Source organism: Dipodomys spectabilis, unplaced genomic scaffold (assembly GCF_019054845.1).
Source record: "Dipodomys spectabilis isolate Male_0828 unplaced genomic scaffold, ASM1905484v1 ptg000365l, whole genome shotgun sequence".
NCBI lineage: Eukaryota > Metazoa > Chordata > Mammalia > Rodentia > Heteromyidae > Dipodomys > Dipodomys spectabilis.
In genome coordinates this window covers 12,159,101-12,177,070 of record NW_024871042.1, presented here as the reverse complement: position 1 = coordinate 12,177,070, position 17,970 = coordinate 12,159,101, and positions in this window count along the sequence as shown.

Sequence of the window (17,970 nt, the reverse complement as noted above, 5' to 3'; positions counted from 1 at the left end):
GTAGAGCATTTGCTTTGAGCAAAATAGCTCAGAGACAGCACCCAGGCTTTGAGTTCATGCCTCGGATTGGGCACAAACACTTTAAATTACAGGCTCATGCCTATAATCCTAGCTACTCAGAAGGCTGAGATCCAGAGGATCAAGACTTGAATTTGGCCCCAGCTAAATAACCAGGGAAAACTAGGCTTGCACCAGCTGAGCAAGCAGTGAGAGTGTAATACAGACCCTGAGTTAAAACCACAGTACCAACACCAGAAGGAGGAAGAGGACTAAGAGATAAAGGAGGAGGAGGAGAACAAGGAATAGGAGAAGGGAAAAGAGGAGTAGGAGGAGGGGAAGAAGAAAAAGAGGGAGAGGAGGAGGAGGAGGAGAGGAGGAGGAGGAGGAGGAAGAGGAGGAGGAGGAGGTCCCACTATTTCCTCAAAGTGCTCATAGAGGAGTATGTTTTATCAGAAAGGGAGTTGGGAGGTTCAGTACAACTTCATCCCATGGGGGCCCCCATCGGGCTAACTGTGGAAGGAAGAGAGTAAGACAGCAAAGTAGTCCCTCTGAGGATTGTTTCCACTGCCAGCCAGTGGGCCAGGAGGGGACACAGCTGTGTCAGGTATACCTGTGTGACAGGTACACCAGGGGCTGGAACGTTCATGCTCTCTGCAGCAGGGTGATTTCCAGCAGCCTCGCCGGTCTATGGTGCGTGTCTGCAGCGTGTGCTGTGCTTCTTCATTGCTGGGGCAGTGGCAGTGAGCACCTCGAAGCCTCAGAGTGCTGTTTCACTTCAGGCTGGGTTACCTTCAAGCTCTGTATTTGTGAACATGGTTCTCAGTATCCCTGGGTCTCGGTTTACTTGCCTGTAAAATGGGGGCATCTGTGCCTGGTGAGGCAATGCAGTGAAGAGGAAATGAGATAGTTCGTGGGTAAAGCCTCTGAGACTTGGCAGAAGTGCCACAAATATCCATTTCTGTCCTTGCTTACTGGTGAGAGGGGTTTGGAAAGAAAGAGGAGCAACTGGCTTCCCTTCTCAGCAGCCATAACCTGGGCCTGGAAGCTGGAGCCTTACTGGGGAAAAGCCTGTCTCATTTAATTGTTTTCATTGCTCTTAAATGCTCAATTTCTCAACAAAACAAGACAGAAAAGCAACTTGCTCTTTGTGGGGGCTTGGGGGGTGGGGGTGAGGGGTGGGGGCGGGGTGGGGGGTGGGGGCTGGGCGGTGGAGGCTCAGGTGGTGTAGCAACAGCTAATAAGCAAAAGTGGCAGATACCAAGTTTGAGCTCTGGTCTTGGAAGGAGAAAAAAAAAGCAAAAGATAAAACCAAAATAAATGTCTGAATTCTGCAGGGAACTTATAGGGCCTAGGTTATCTAGTGCCTAAATAGAAAAGCTAGGGTAAAGGGGACGCCTAAGAGCTGATGTGATTGGCCCAAGGCCAGCCAATGAGTGAAGGAGTTGGGAGTCAACCGTTTTCCTGGGGCTCTGTGCTAGTCTGGATGCTGCTGGTTGGGAGAGTGAATTGGTTGTGATTCTGCTCCTGGCTCTGGGATGCACAGCTGGGACCCCACTCCTGACCCTATATAATAGTTTCTGTCATGGCAGGGGTGTGGTGGTGGAAGTGAGGAGGTTGGGGGGGCAGGGCAGTTGCTTTCCCCTCCAGGCATCTTTTCTGACCTTATTTCAAGGGAGGTGATCCTTCCGGGTTCTCCTGGGACCCTGGTATGAAATGTGTCTGTTTCTCTTTTAACCTGTTTTTCTAGACTCTGGAGGTATATCTGGGCCTTCATGTCCCTGAGCTTAGACGAGGGCTTGTTCTTTATCTAAGGCTTTCCAATGCTCCTAGCATTAGTGGTTGGTGGGTGAATGACCAGGTCAGTTGAGTTCACCTGCTGAACCCTGAGCCAGGCATTGGGGGGAGGGGTCCAACTTAGTGTGAGTCCTAGGGATTCCTACTCTAGGAATAATCTAGCTTCTCAAGGTGGCCCTAGTTGGGGCATGAGGGGCAAGAATACTGAGGGCTCTGTGGTCTAAACTCAAGGAGATTCAACTTTTCAGATTCAGCTTCCTTTTTGCCACCTGAAATTTGGAGAATGCCTGAATAGCTGTCAGATGGACTCTCCAAGACAAGCTCAGTAACTTGTACCATAAGAGCACAGAAGCTCTTTGAGTTCTGGGGTCCCATTCGGGGCTGCTTCTGGGTATCTATCTGCCCTGAGCTCCTAGGAAACAAATGCCTACTTGTGTGCCAGGCTGGGGCTGTGTAGTGAGGAGATGAGCTAGCTACTCTGGGCTCCGTCAGTGTCAGCTCCCTTAGGCACAGGGTGTAGTCTCAGGAGATGATGACTATCTAGAGCTGTCTTCAGTGCTATGGAATGCCTTTTGTGCTAAGCAGAACAGGCAGCTTTAGCTGGATCATTACATCTTCTCCCAGGAGGCTAGCAAAGGCAGGAGGAGAGTGACATGGATGGGCTGTAGTGACTTATTGAAATTGCAAAGAAAGACAGATTCAGGGTGAAGCTGTGAGGGGGGAATCCCAGTTTCACTGATCTTGTTGGGTAGGGGTAGAAAGGTACAGAGGAAAAAGGAGGGAGAGGATGAAGGCGGGGCCAGGGACAGACAACCAAATGTATGGTTATTCATGTTGAAATAATACCCATATGAGCTTGGTGCTGGTGGCTCACATCTGTAATCATAGCTACTAAGGAGAATGAGATGAGAGGCTTGTGGTTCAAAGCTGGCCTGGGCAGAAAAGTCTATGAGTTGCTTATATCCAATTTTAGTAAAAAGCTAGAAACGGAGATGTGGCTGCGGTGGTAGAGTATCAGTCTTGTGTGAAAAAGCTAAGGGAGAGTAAGCAGGCCCTGAGTTCAAGGCCCGGTATTAAATAGGGGGACACACAGACACAGACACAGACACAGACACAGATACAGACACAGACACAGACAGACAGACAGACAGACACACACACCACAAAACAAAGAGTACTAAAATAATTTTGTGGCATTTTCTTAAAACCATAGTTAATTTGAAATGCATAATCTTCTACTTGATTGGGTACTTATTTCATGGGTTATATTTGTCTTTGCTGTGAAATCTTGCAAACAAATCTAAATTTTTCTAGTAATAGTATTTCTCAGGTACAGTACCCATATTTGCACTCATGATGACAAAGAGCTGTTTGATCAGAGCTGTGATGGCTCTTGGGATTTTCAATACCTAGGAAATTCAAGAGCAGAGGGAATGACTTCAGTTAAGACTTTACTGTTTGTAAAGAGTTTAGTAGAGCCAATGCATGCTTCAAGGTCCAAGTTCTCTTCCCTCCCCTTGTTCCCTCTCTATCTCTCTTAGTTATTTATTCATCAAACATTTATTGAACATTTACTAGGTACCAGCTGGGATACAGAGATGAACAAGAGAAACAGACCATAATTTTCCAGTACAGATATGGTAGGAGACAAGAAGAGTCAGTCATTTTTTTCAATAAGCATTCAGAGAGTTCTTGATATTTAATCATCTCTGTGCTCGCCGTTGGGAACACAGATATGAACCATAGAGAACAATAAATTATCTTTGCTTTTATGCAGGCTATAATTAGATAGGAAAGATGGTCAGCAAAGAAGTTCCTAAAATAAAGACATAATGATATAGTCTGGAAGATGCTGAGCGGTCTAGACCACATGGGGATCTTCCCTTGTTGGCTTAAGTCTCATGAATGCATTCAATGTAAAGCTGTATAAGTGCACATCTATGTGTTTAGGCGCCAGGAAACCAGGGCAATGTGCATTTCCTTCCTCATCTATTCTCAAAATGGGGTGGATTATTGATTGATTGATTTTTTTTTGTCTTGTCCCTGGGGCTTGAACTCAGGGCCTGGGTACTGTCTCTTAGCTTTTCTGCTCAAGACTTGCACTGTACCAATTGAGCTACAGCTTTTTGGTAGTTAACTGGAGATTAGAGTCTCAATGGCTTTCTTGTCTGGGCTGAACTTGAACGCTGATCTACAAATTTCATCCTCTTGAGTATATAGGATTAGAGGTATGAGGAGCCACTGGTGCCTGACTTCTGGTTGATTCTTATCAAGTGAATGTCTGAGGTCTTTTTGGTTACCATCTTTTAGCCCCAAGAAAGCTCAGGGGATCGATAAGGCCCTTTAACATCATGTTATTGGAAAGCCAAAAACCAGCAGCTGAGACAGTGCTGCAGCCACTGTTGGGCTTCATTTTCTCATTGGTTTTAGTGGCTTTCTTTTGTTTGCAGTCCTTACCTATAAACATGAACATCCCATCTATCGCTACAGGGTCTTGACACTTTGTCAGAAGTTAAGTAGGCAGAGCCACAAACATTATTGTCTCTGTTTATCCAGAGGGATTTAGCTTGTATACTCAGTAGGCTGACATTCACAGCTCTTCCCAAACACCTGGTATTACAAATAGAAAACCTCTAAGATCAAGTTATGGAAATATCTCAGATGTCCTACAGCAGGTGAATGGATCAAGAAATATCATCCATCTATCTGTCTGTCTGTCTATCTCCATACATACATACAGTTGAATTTTACTCATTCATCAGGAATAATATTAGGTCATTCACAGAGAAATGTATGGGCCTGGAAAAAATTATGATAAATAAAGTATGTTGAGCTCAGAGAGACAAAGGATACATATTCTATCATATGTGGAAGTGAGATCTAAATTATAAACATATATGAAAATATATATAGGGTCATATATATATATATATATATATATATATATGTAAACAACCATATTGGCTAAAGTATGGTATATGCAGTAGAGGATTCCAGTTCCGTGGAGCAACTAACACGTAGTTTAACAAAATGAGTACCAGGAAGCTAAAACATGTGTTGTCAGGAAGTAGAGAGGTCAAGAGGAGGAAGGGCCGAGGAATGAAGAGAAGAATGGTGGTTGAGTACCGTCATGATATTCAATGTACATATGTGAAAATGGGACCAGGTAACATGAGGGGATGGATGGGACTGTGAGAGAGGGAAAGACAATGGAAGGCATGGCATTGATGAAGACGCATTGTGCTCTTAAAAGGACCTGTCGAATTGAAATCCTATTGTGAAACTACCTAAAGGTAATAATAACAATAGAATGGCTCCCTTAGAAATCCCATCACCAGACCAGGGAGTCTCAATGACCAGGTCTATTTTCTGCCTTTAGGTCTTTTTAATCCTCTTCTTTCCCTCTCTAAACAATGCTGACCTCAAGGGCTTTATCAGCCTTTAAAGACACATTTTGCACAAAAGGTTTTCTAGCATCATCAAAGAGCTGGGTTTATTATTGTTATGAGTGCTCATAACAATAGTGCTCATGAGGTCCTTGATGCTTACTTTTGCAAGCATGGAAACTTTAGGGGGGATTTGTGGCAGGTTATGCTGTCCAAAGTTGGCCATGGCAACACCTTTCTACCTCCCATGGGCTTCACTGTGGCTTTGTCATTTCATCTCCAAGAGTAGTAGTCTGAGGCCCCATCTCCTGGGCTGCTCCTGTGGGATATGACAAAGCCACACTACTAGTCCTAGGACATAGCCCTGAGCTAATGATAATTAGCTGCCAGCTAATTCCTAGCTGCTGTGTAAGGTTATAGTAGTTGTCCTGAGAAAGACACAGGAAAGTATGCCATACATTGGTAAAGAAGCCATCTTGGAAGTGAATTACTCAGCTATTAACCTATCTATTTTTTTAAGGATAAGATAAGTTTTTATTTATAATCCTATAGTAAAGGGGAAAGCCTTAACTTGCAAGACAGTTCTTCAGCAGTATGTATAGCATACTTTTTATTTCCATGGAATGGAAGCAAACATGGATTGAAACTACAGAATATATACTAGAAAATCAGCGAATGCCAATAACAGAGTAGGAAAAAGACAAAGAGATGAGACCTAAAGACATAAAACCCTTCACTGGGATCTGTTGATGGCAGCCAGAACCAGGGCTGGACCACACAGTGGAGACAGGTTCCAGGAGAGGAATAAAGAACTCACAGCGAGGGGGGGATGGGACCGCACTCAGGGGCGGGTTTAGTACCAGGTAAATCGCTCTTGGTATTTACATACAAAATCAGCTGGCTCTATTTCTTAGAAGTCCACACAAAAAGAAAGGAAGATTTGATCATGACTTTATGAATCTGTTGCTTTGCAATAGCCACATCATCAGAAATAGGGACAGTTCACTCAGATTCACATTTCAGTAGAAGGAAATAAATATCAAAACATGGGCCACTGCAGCAAAGGTATGGAGGGGGAGGGCAGGGGGAGGGAAAGCCACTGACAACAAGAAGCCGAGTCTCCCCCCCCAACTCACTCACTCACTCGCTCCTTCCCACCCACCACACACACACACACACACACACACACACATACAACACACACACACTCACACAACACACACAACACAGGTGAGAATCACTCTTCACTGCAGCACTGGATCAATGGTGGCCCATCTATTTTTTTTTTAAACCATGTTAAAACATTAAGTTTTGGGAGTGTGTGTGTGTGTGTGTGTGTGTGTGTGTGTGTGTGTGGTGCATGTGTGTGTTGGTATATGTATATGTGTCTAGTGGGGGGAGTTATCCAGCAATAGAAAGTTAAAATCTTTTCTCTTTCTTTTAGGTATGTGTGTCTTTTCTTCAAGACTTTGATGATCACATAAAATCGGGAAAAGCAGACTCCTCCTGTGTTCAAATCTGGTCTGATGTTCAAATCCTGACTTAGTTTCGGAACTGTGTTTTCACATAATACTTTGAACTCGAGCTGTTGTGGCCCTCACAGGGCCCAACAAGGCTTCTGGGTGAGGGAAAACTGCAGTGAGGTAATCCAGTTGAAAAGATGTCGCTGGGTGACTGGTCCTCAGCACACGCTCAGACACAAGTTGAGAAACTAAGCACCCTCCCCTGGGAGGCCCTGTGGGACAGGCACCCCTGCTGGTATCCCTGCAGCTCTGGTGGGGATGATTCCAGCAGCCCTGGAGCTGGAGGTATTCAAGGTCTGCTTTCAAGTTGGGACTATAGCTCATGAATTCTCAATACTTACTTTGTGTGCTGGGCCTTCCTTTAACCTCTGTGTTATCTTTTTCTTTTTCTTTTTCATTTGTGTAGCCCAGTTTGAAGCCCATGGTTGGCTTCAGGTTTGTTATGTAGCCTAGGCTGAACTTGAACTTTGTATTCTCCTGCGTCAGCCTCCTCAGGGCTAGGATTACAGATGAATGTTGCTGAATCCATCTATCTTACCTCTTTGAATACTGTAATACTTTTCTTCATCTCACAGATGATGAAACTGAGGCTTGGAGAAGCTTGTGCAGCTTTCCTGCGGACCCCTCCTAGTAAAGATGGAATCAGGATATATATGAGATTTTATACAATCATCAGGAAGAATGAAATGATATCATTTTCAGGAAATGAATGGATCTGGAAAATATACTGAGCAAAGTAAGCCAGGCTCAGAAAGACAAAGGTCATATAGTTTTTTCTTTTTATCTTCATGCATTTAAAATTGTTATTATAAAGGTGATGTACAGAGGGGTTACTCTTTTTTTTTTTTTTTGGTCTGGTCGTGGGGCCTGAACTCTGGGCCTGGGCGCTGTCCCTCAGCTCTTCAGCTCAAGGCTAGTGCTCTACCACTTGAGCCACAGTGCCACTTCCAGCTTTTTTTTTCTGCTTATGTGGTGCTGAGGAATGGAACCCAGGGCCTCATGCATGCAAGGCAAGCGCTCTACCACTGAGCCACCTTCCCAGCCCCAGAGGGGTTACTCTTATATGTGAATCTTAGGTCCAAAATACAGCTTCCCATAGAATCACACATAGAGGCATATACTTATATACATGATTCAGCTGACTTGAATATAGCATGGAGGGGAGTGAAACTCCATGGAGAAAAAAAACCTTTTGGATAATTAACAGTTTGACAGAATGAATATCAGGAAGCTGAAGCAATATTGTAAGGGAGGGTAGTGGTAGGAGTGGGTGGATGAATGAAAAAGGGAACAGGGACAAATTCAGCCCGGATGTACATATGTGATAAGGGAAGTAGGAAATGTGAAATGAATCTGGGGAAGGCAACAGATGGAGTGGGGGAGGATGATGGGAGGGGTGATTCTGAACGGGAGGCTCTGGACACTTGGATAGACACATCCACTTGTGCAACTTTTGAAAGTTCAGAAAAAAAATATTAAAAATAAGGAAATCAGGTTCCTGGTCACCAAATTTAGCTGGATGGCTCCAGTCCCACATGCCACTCCATAACCAACACAAGAAAAATGCTGAATTCCTTTCAAGTTGCAAGCATTCCACATTTATTCCTTTTAGCTGATCGTCCCAAGAACTGAGGACCTAAGATGCCCCTTTCCCTCTGTGTGTGAGCACACGTGCTCCCCTGTTCTGGAGTTTTCCTTGACAGAACTAGAGAGGGTTTTGACAAACAACTTTAATATTCTTGGTGTCGGTGTGGCTGGTTCTAATAATCCTGCAAGCTTACAAGGTCACGGCGGAGATTAAATCTGAGTCATCAGAGGCAGATGTTGACACATCATTATTTAAATCCTGAGCTGCTGAAGGTTTCTTATCCCCAGGAGCTATGATTCACTGTCCAAATGAACACCCCAAATTCCACACAGCGGCTGAGCAGGGAACTCTACGTGTCCCAAGGGAACAAAGCCTGCTTTGCTTTGTGTGCTCAGGCCCTATTTTTTGTGATAAAAGAATCCAGCTTGTGGAAGGAATGAGAGTTTCTGGATCTCTTGGCTCTCCCTTCCCCTCTCCCCTTAAAACTAATTTCTTTTTCAAAAAAAAAATTGTGTCCTTCTTTTTGACTGACATGAAGAGCTTGAACTCTGGGCCCTGGTTTCTTTGCTTCTTTGTTTGATTGGCTCTCCACCACATGAGCTATACCTCTAGTCCAACTTTTTGCTTGTTATTTTGGAGATGGAGTTAGTGAACTTTTCTGCCTGAGCTGGCTTAACCATGTTGTTCCTGAGTAACAAGTATGAGCCATCATCAGCCAGTTTTTTTCTTTTCAATTTTTGATGAGTGTTTAACCTTTAATTAAGTATATTTAATCTTTTCTCTCTTGTCTCTGCTTCTCTCTCTTTCTCTCTCCCCTCCCCTCTTTCTCACATGTTTAACCTTATCAGAAATAGTTCAGTTTTAACACTTAGCGTGTTCTGTCTTTTGTAGTTTTAGCAGTTCAGCTTAGCAGTGCCAGATGAGTTTAAATTTTTATTTTCCTGATGAATATTGATGCTGCTTATTGACCAACTGATGCGTCTTTTATTTTTATAAATTATCTAAGAATTTTGCACATTGAAAAAGATTCAATTTTACTAGCAGGAGGGATTCATAAACACGTTAGCTTGAGGACAGATTGCAGAAACAGAAATAGAAATTGCAGAAATACAGAAAGAAAAGGTGCTGAGGAAGACAGAGCCCCCAGAGCAGCCATGAAAGCAATGGATTCTATTGTCACCTTCTACCCTGTTTTCTGTGACTGAGCAGAAGCTGTTAAGAATGCTAGCTCTCACTTTGGAATGAAGTGATGTGAGTGATAGGACACACACACACACACACACACACACACACACACACACACACACACACACACACACTACACTGAAGAAGGAAGATGAACTCAAAGGATAATGACCACTGAAACACACCTGTTACTGGGACTGTTTATGCATACCTTTGGTTCCTGCCTCCAATTCTTTGTTAGGTGTAGGGAAGGTTTTATTTTCTGCCAAGGGCCATTTGGATATTTATGGGTCAAACAAAATTCTCAGTACAGTCAGACTCGCAGTTGGCAGGAAGCATTACATGTCTGTCCAGTCGTATACTAAGTGATTCAGTGGGCTTCTATGACCTGTGGATCAGATATTCATCACTCCTGAACCTGTAGCTCATGCTGTAGCCCAAAGATGGCTGAAGTTGGGTTGAAGTGCTTACTTCTCTTCCTTTCCCATGGTTGCTTAAGTCCCATAATAACTTTCCTTTTTCTGCCTTTCACTATGTCTTTTTTATTTGGCATATAAGAGTGGGTGTCTGGGCCTGACATGGAATCCCAGGAGTTTGAGCCTAGAGGTTAAAACTCTGGTTTCACCAGGACTACTACTACCATAGAGCATGCACAGGGCTTGGAACTATTTTAACATTTTGTTTAAGATAATTTTATTAATAAGCTAAATATAATAGACAAAAAAAGAGGAACTCAAAAGCCAAACAGATTGTATCCAATCCTGGGAGCTTGGACATGTCATGTAAGGGATTATAGTCATCTGTACCTAGAACCACTAGGTTCAGAACTAAAATAGGGTTTATTTGGGGGGTGGGGTTCAGTAGGCGTGCAAGCAATTCCAAGAGTCCCTGTATTCCTATAGTGTGGAGGTGTGGAGCTCCATGGCTGAGGCTGTAGAGAAAGAAGCTTCGTGTCCATTTGGATTCTTATGTTCACAAGTTGGGAAGGCAGCACCGAGGCAGTGGAGTTCTTGGCATGGTTAGGAAGGAGAGGCCTGTGGGGTTCAGGAATGTTGTTGCCATCAACCTGTTCTTTGGTCAAGATAACTCAGACCCACTGACCTTGTTGTTTGATGAGCCACTACATACTGGACAGCCTCCAGAGCTGCCTGGATTTGTCTTTTGATAAAGATTCATTTATCTCTTAGAGCCTCTGTTTTCCTACTTGTAAGAAGAGGATGGTGAAGATTAGAAGTAATTCTGTAAAATTCCAAGCACAGTTCTTAGAGTTTTCTTCATTTTAAGAGGAGAACATTTGATACACTTGTTACCAATCTGAAGTCTTATAGCATATGGGAAGTTTGGCTCCTTAGACGACTGACAGCTGTATTAGTATATTTTTGTTGCCATAATAAAATAAAGAAAAGAAATTAGTCAGGTGCTAGTTGCCTGTAATCCTAGCTACTCAAGAGGCTGAGATCTGAGGATCACAGTTCAAAAAGCCTCTGAGATTCTTATTTTCAACTAACCAGCAAAAAGCTGGTTAATTGTCAGAGCATGCTAGTGGTGTCCAGGTCCTGAGTTCTAGCCCCCAGTACCAGCACACACACACACACACACACACACACACACACACACACACACACACATAGACACACACACACACACACACAAATAAAAGAAAAAGAAAATTATTTTTAGCTTGAGTTCTGGAGGCTCAAATTCATGGCATTGGCACAAGCTCAGCTCTGGTAAGGGCCCTCTTGGCCCTTGGTTTGCATCAGGTTGAGTGTCTTGAGGAGCTTACATTATCAAACAAGAAGCCATAATACCTTCCAACGAGTTGCACCCCAATTGACTTGAGGATGTCCAACTAGGCCACACCTCTCAACGGTTCTACCTTCCATCTTTTTTTTCTTGTTTAAACTTTTTTTTAAAATAAGTTTTTTTATTGTGAGAATACTGTACAGAGGAGGGGTTACAATTACATGAACAAGGTAATGAGTGCATTTCTTATCAGGTATTGTTGCCTCCTCCTTTGTTTTTCCCTACTACCCTTACCCTCCCATCTCCATGACTATTCCTCCCCCCACCAAAGTTGTAAAGTTCATTTTTTGACATAGCATCTTGTACATCTTACTGTTGCAATGGGTCCACCTGTATCCCTATTTAAACAATTTGTTTTTTCCCTTCTCTTCCCCAAATTATACCAACATCAAATACAGTGAAAACAGGGGTTATACCATGGGGGAGGGCCATACAAAGCAACAAAAAAAAATCACCTTATAAATATGTTAGAAACAATAGCAAGAAAGAAAAAACTACTTGTGTCCTTATCTTGGGGTTCATTTCACCTAACATCATCTTATCTGACCTTTTCTGCTTGTCTCAGACATATACTACTTATTGCAAATAAGAGAAACCACTCTGACACACTGAGGACCAAGCTCCTAACACAGGGCTTGAAATTGATTGAAATAGATCTTTTAAAATGGATAGATAAAGCTTATCTATGAGCACTTAGGGGAAAAAATCCTACCTTTTAGGAACAGGCTGCAGATATTGTATAGAGTGTTTTGTGAGGCCAATGAAATTTCCTGTTTCTGTATCAGAATGGGCCATTTAATCCTTCGTTGGATTTTCTTTCTAGGTCATAGTTGAGTTTGTTTATTTGCTCATTCATTTAACCACTCATTCATTCATCAACAGATGACTTTTGATAACATACATCTGCACATTCTGAGGGATATTCCAAGAAATACCTGCTAGTTTTCTTTTCTTTTCTTTTTTTCTTTTAGCAGGGAAGGACTGAGTCCTAATGATGACAGCCTAGCATTCGTGGGAGCGCTGAGGGTCTCACAGTGATTTCAGGAAGGCAACGGCAGCATATTTCTGTTGCTAGCTGATACTTCCCCCAGGATCAATCTGCATTTGAGAGTGGCATTCAGTGACCTCTAAGGAATTTAATATGGAGATTATTAAGCAATGGCAGAATAGTGTGTTCTAATGATGGAAAAAAACAACTCTTCAAAAGTGGAATGGACAAATACGAGGCATTTAGATCTCCTTGAAAGTCTGGTTGCAGCACCCCTGGATGAACAAGTTCACTGGCTTATGGGCATCAGAATTTATCCACAAGACCTGGCAAGCAGAAATGAGCTCATGGAGCTCTGGTGAGCTGAAGCTGGGAGGCAGTCACTTGGAGAGACTTAGGGTAGGGTGTCACTGTGGGAAGGAGGCCCAGATGGCAGCTGGGCAGACACTGGACCAGTTTTTCCCTCCCATGTCTACCCACACAAGTTATATAGTTCATTTTCAACATAGTGTTCAGTGAGTACCAATTCTGCATTACAAATATCCTTTGTAATGGCAGGCTTCCATGACCTAATTTTCCTTCCAAAGTCTCACCTCTTAAAGTTCCATCACCTCCCCCAAGAGTCATAGACTGACATCAAAACCACATGGCCGTTGAGTGATACTTTCAAACCATTAGAAAAGGGTAACTTTTTGCTGGGAAGCAATAAATCAGCCATCTTGGTTTGGTTTATCTTGTAAAAACCATTGGAAAATATTTGATGTGCAACCCCATCTCCCAAAGAAGCTTCACTGCTTAAAAAGTTTGTTTAAAGAGTTCTAGAGAGCAAACCCTTCACAGGGCTTGACTCCCAGGAGGGAGATCTGGTATGCAAGCCTAGGTTGGTGCAGTCATTTGAATGTAGTCTCTTCCTCCTGAGAGGTAGTGTAGATAAATTTAGTTTATAGTTTGAGGATCATAAGAACAAAGGTTAGATCTCAGTACTCCCATTAGCCAGGAGTGGGTTCAGATACCAACATGCGTATAAGGCAGAGTTGGCCTTCAAAGCAAACAGCATTCCCCATCATATTCCACCCACCACTACCTAACACAGGGACTAGCACACTGTTCCAGGGAGTGGTCAGCTACTAAAAACTTTTGGCATTGCAAGTCACAGAGACTCTGCTGGAACTACCCAACTCTTTGTAGTGCAAAACCGTAAGTCATCCCCTGCCCCCTTTTGTGGTGCCAGTACTGGGCTAGCCTCAAAAACCATGCTCTTGCTTTGCTTTTTAACTCAAGATTGGCACTGTATCACTTGAGACACCTTCACATCTGGCTTTTTACTGGTTACTTGGAGATGAGTGTGAAGATAGCTTTGAGGGAGATTGGCTTCTCCCATGTCAGAAGAGCTTCTATGTCAGGTCTCGTTGATCTGCCTTGGGATGGTCTGTTAGAGTTCTGATGACATCCCAAGAAATTATTTTGTGTTTGTGTCTAGAGCATGTGGAGTTAAAGGTCTTGGATTCTTTTTTTTTTTTTTTTTTTGTCAGTCATGGGCCCGAACTCTGGGTCTGGGCGCTGTCCCTCAGTTTTTCAGCTCAAGGCTACTACTCTACCACTTGAGCCACAGCACCACTTCTGGCTTTTTCTGCTTATGTGGTGCTGAGGAATTGAACCCAGGGCCTCATGCATGCAAGGCAAGCACTCTACCACTGAGCCACCTTCCCAGCCCAAGGTCTTGGATTCTTACTATCTAAAACCTCCAGGCTTTTTATTGAAACATAGTCTTCAGGATCCAACTCTCTAAACCTAATAAAGTGGAAGCTTTTGGTAAATTACTGAAAAGCAGGATGTTGGAGTCTCCTGCATTGATGCACTAGGAGACATAGAAGGTCCAGCCCTCTGTGTAGGCAGGAGTAATGACAATACAGATCAACCAGTCAGACCTGGTGATATTCTTTAATTTTTGCTATTGCCAAAGACTGTAGGAGAAAAGTTATCCCTGGAGGCAGAGGATCATCTGTTATTGGCACCTGTGAATTTTCTTGGTCAGAGTAGAGATAGGAAGTTTGAATATACTTATTTAAGTTTGAGATAGTATTGTTATTTTGTTGTTGTTGTTGGTAGTGGTGGTGGTGGTGGTAAGGTATGTGCATTCATGCGTGTGTGTGTGTGTGTGTGTGTGTGTGTGTGTGTGTGTGCGTGTGTGTAGGTAGACAGGTACTATGGCTTGAAGTCAGGGACTTGGTGCTGTCCTGAGGGTTTTTTTTTTTTTAAACTCAAGGCTAGCATTCTACTACTCAAGCCACAGCTTTACTTCTGTTTTTTTTTTTTTTTTTTTTTTTTTTGTGGTTAATTGGAGATAAGAGTCTCACAGACTTTCCTTCCCTGACAACTTCTAACTGTGATCCTCAGATTCAGCCTCCTGAGTGCGTGAGCCACTGGTGCCTGGCCAGAGAGTATAATGTAAAGAAAACTCAGACAATAGGGGAAAACCACTTAATGAGATGGGATGGAGCCTCCCAAACAAACCCTGCAAGAACATCCTAGTGCTAGGTAGCAGCTGTGTGAACTTGGTAACTGCTTGCCCACCTCACCAGCGCATATGACAGGATGGCCATGCACACTGGCATTTTCCTATGCCCTTTTTTTTTGTGTGTGTGGGGGATTTCTTCAAATTCTGGGCCAGAAAGGTTGAGCTGAGATATTTATGCCCTTTTGATAACTGCTGCCTAAGCTGCTTCTTGACAATTATAATGAAGCAAGTATAATAAGCTGCAGAAACACACAGTTCTCCGTGCCTTTCCTGTGGCATGTCACATCTGAAAAAGCCACAGCCTGAAACTTGCAAAATCATTTTCAGGATCTGTCTATGAGAAGCTGCCTCGGTGGTTTCTCCAGAGATGTTCACTAGACTAACACTTCCTCCTTCTTCTCCCTGACTGTGAAACTATTCTAGGCATTAAATTCATTGTATGAAAGTTCAGATCAAGGAGATTTGTTATTTCCTTGCAATAAACTTTACCTTTGGTTTGGGATTATTATATCCAATGAGGTAGCTGGTTAGGATTTAAACTTTGGTTTTTCTAATATCATGCAGTCCAGGACATAAGAGGAAAATAAAAAGCAAAACAACAATAATAAAACAATAGACTGAACAACCCAAGCTCTCTGGTGACAGAGGCTGGATGTGATTTGATCTGGGTGAGAAGGGTCACTATTGTGATGGTATTTAAGTAAATAGTTACAAGCTGGGCCTGGAATGAGGCTGACAGAGTGCAGATTCAATTGTGACTATCTCCTAAGGAGGGGGCTTTATTCACCCAGGACTGCTTGTATAAACTTATTAAATGGCATTTTTCTGCAGGCTGTATTAAAAGTAGTACTCAAATGGAAGCAAGCCTTACTTTATATAATACATTTTGGCTTTAAATTGCTGTGTGACTTTGTTCAAGTCACTTAGAGTTTCTGACTCCGGGAAGATGATGAATTTGGTATGTTGTATGCATTTTGGATAACCTAGGCTTGTTCACATGGCAGGCCTAGTTTTCCAGGACAGGTGTAGAAGCCTTTCAAGTCTCAGTGCTTCTTCTGTCATACTCCATGGGCCAAAGCCAAGTCACGTGTCCAACCCAGTGGGAGGGGCTGCAAATAGCACTAGGAAGTGTCATGGAAGAGAAGAATGATCATACTTGGTCTCCCAGTCAGCTCTGAGAGCAGCTCACGGTGCCTGTGAAGAGCTCTGACTATTGGTGTTTCAGTAGTAGCTCTCCTCCAGAGAGGACCTGTCCTCATGGGAAATCTTCTCTTGTTAGCTCAACTTTGGAATTGCCTGATCCCTTTGGGGACAGGCAGAGGATCCAAGAGCATCAATCTATATTCTATGCGTTTGTCCTGGTTGATTTTTCAACTTTGTTTTCCAGCTGTGAAAAACATATGTATGGATGGCTGTAATTGGGAATTTAATAATTTTTTGATGTTTCTTGTGGTACTTGGGGAAATCCAGTGAGAATGGTATATATTGTTTTCAATGTTTCCCTATTCTGTGCTAAAACTCTGTGCTAAAACGATACATGGATTTTATTTTCTCCTTTTGTTCTTTTTAAGTACAAGGCAGGCTAACTTTGAAGTCAAGTTTCCTTGTTGCAGGATGGATGTCTTACTTTTTTATTTTTTCCTTTTGTTTATATCACTATAGCACTCTTTATAGCATTTGATTTTCAAGGTCATTTTAAAAACAAAGGAAAAAAAACAGATGGAAGAAAACGCTAGAGTCAGACATTCAAACAATTGGAGTGTTGAATCCCCATGAGAATGGATCTGAGGCTGTAGTGACATGCTTAGGGTTTTTTTTTTTAACCTGGGGTTATTTGATTTATTGTGTCATCAAAATAACACCAGCTCTACTGCACTGATTCCTGAAAGTTTGAGAGTAACTGAACAAATAGCAAGTTACGCTGCTACCAGGTCCTGCAAGCCCCCATTTCATGGCTGAAGGAATCAACATGGTGCTGTGGCATGTTCTGGAACTGGTATGGGGAGGTCAGGGTACCAGGCCTGACAACATGGTCAAGGACCAGGGGTTGGGGAGAACCTTGAAAACCGGCTTCACCTTGCTGTGCTTTGCTTTCTACATCTGGTGATAATGACTGAAAATGAATTTTAATCTACAAAAGTTGACCATTCTATCTGTAGCATGCATGCTGGAGTAAGCTAGGACCAGGAAAGACCTTGTTTACTGAAGAGTTGTATTTATTTTAACATCTGAAAGAAATTTTCACTCTTGCTTCATGGGCTTGAGCTAAGAACCACTTGGGGATTCTAGGTGAGGAGAAAGTCTTATTACATAAGCATCCCATTTGTATTATGCCTTTAGAGGAAATCTTTCACCCTATAGTAACCCTAATTCTTCCTAGGTACTGGGATCCCCTGCTTGGGTAGTTTTGAGGTCTCCTACTTTTCACTTACCATGATTTTTAGTTATAAAGCGTCACCTGATTGTATGAACCCGCAGGGACTCAGGTGCAGAGAACTGAGAGAGCAAAGGTCAAAGTTGACTTTCAACCTTGTCAGCCTTTAAATTCTGCTCGTTATCCACCATGAAAACCCAAACGTGTTTGCTTCCCGCGGCAGCAAGTGAATTTCTTTCCAGATAGGTTCTCTCACTGGCTTACTGGAGACACAAATTAAGAGGCTTTACTGTAACCAAGGGACATTCTTGGTGGGGATTGGTCTGGAAGGCAATTCATCTCTCCTCCAGCTGCTTTTGTGCTTTTACCCAGAATATGAGTGGCAAGTGAAGGTCTAAGAGGTACGGAGTAGAGTTTCTTTCTTTCTTTCTTTTTTTTGGTCGGTTGTGGGGCCTGAACTCTGGGCCTGGGTGCTGTCCCTCAGCTCTTCATCTCAAGGCTAGTGTTCTAGCACTTGAGCCACAGTGCCACTTCCAGCTTTTTCTGCTTATGTGGTACTGAGGAATCGAACTCAGGGCCTCATGCATGCAAGGCAAGCATTCTACCAATGAGCCACCTTCCCAGCCCCCAGAGTGGAGTTTCAATCACGCAAGGAATGATTATTTCCTTTAGCTGTGTAGAGAAAGAGAAGTTCCATTAACCTACTGTTGGGAAGACTCTAAAGGGTGACTATAGGCAGGACATGCTCTCTGGGACCAGAGCTCACACTCTCTTTGTGTTTGGGGTATATTGGCTTGTCTATGGGTTA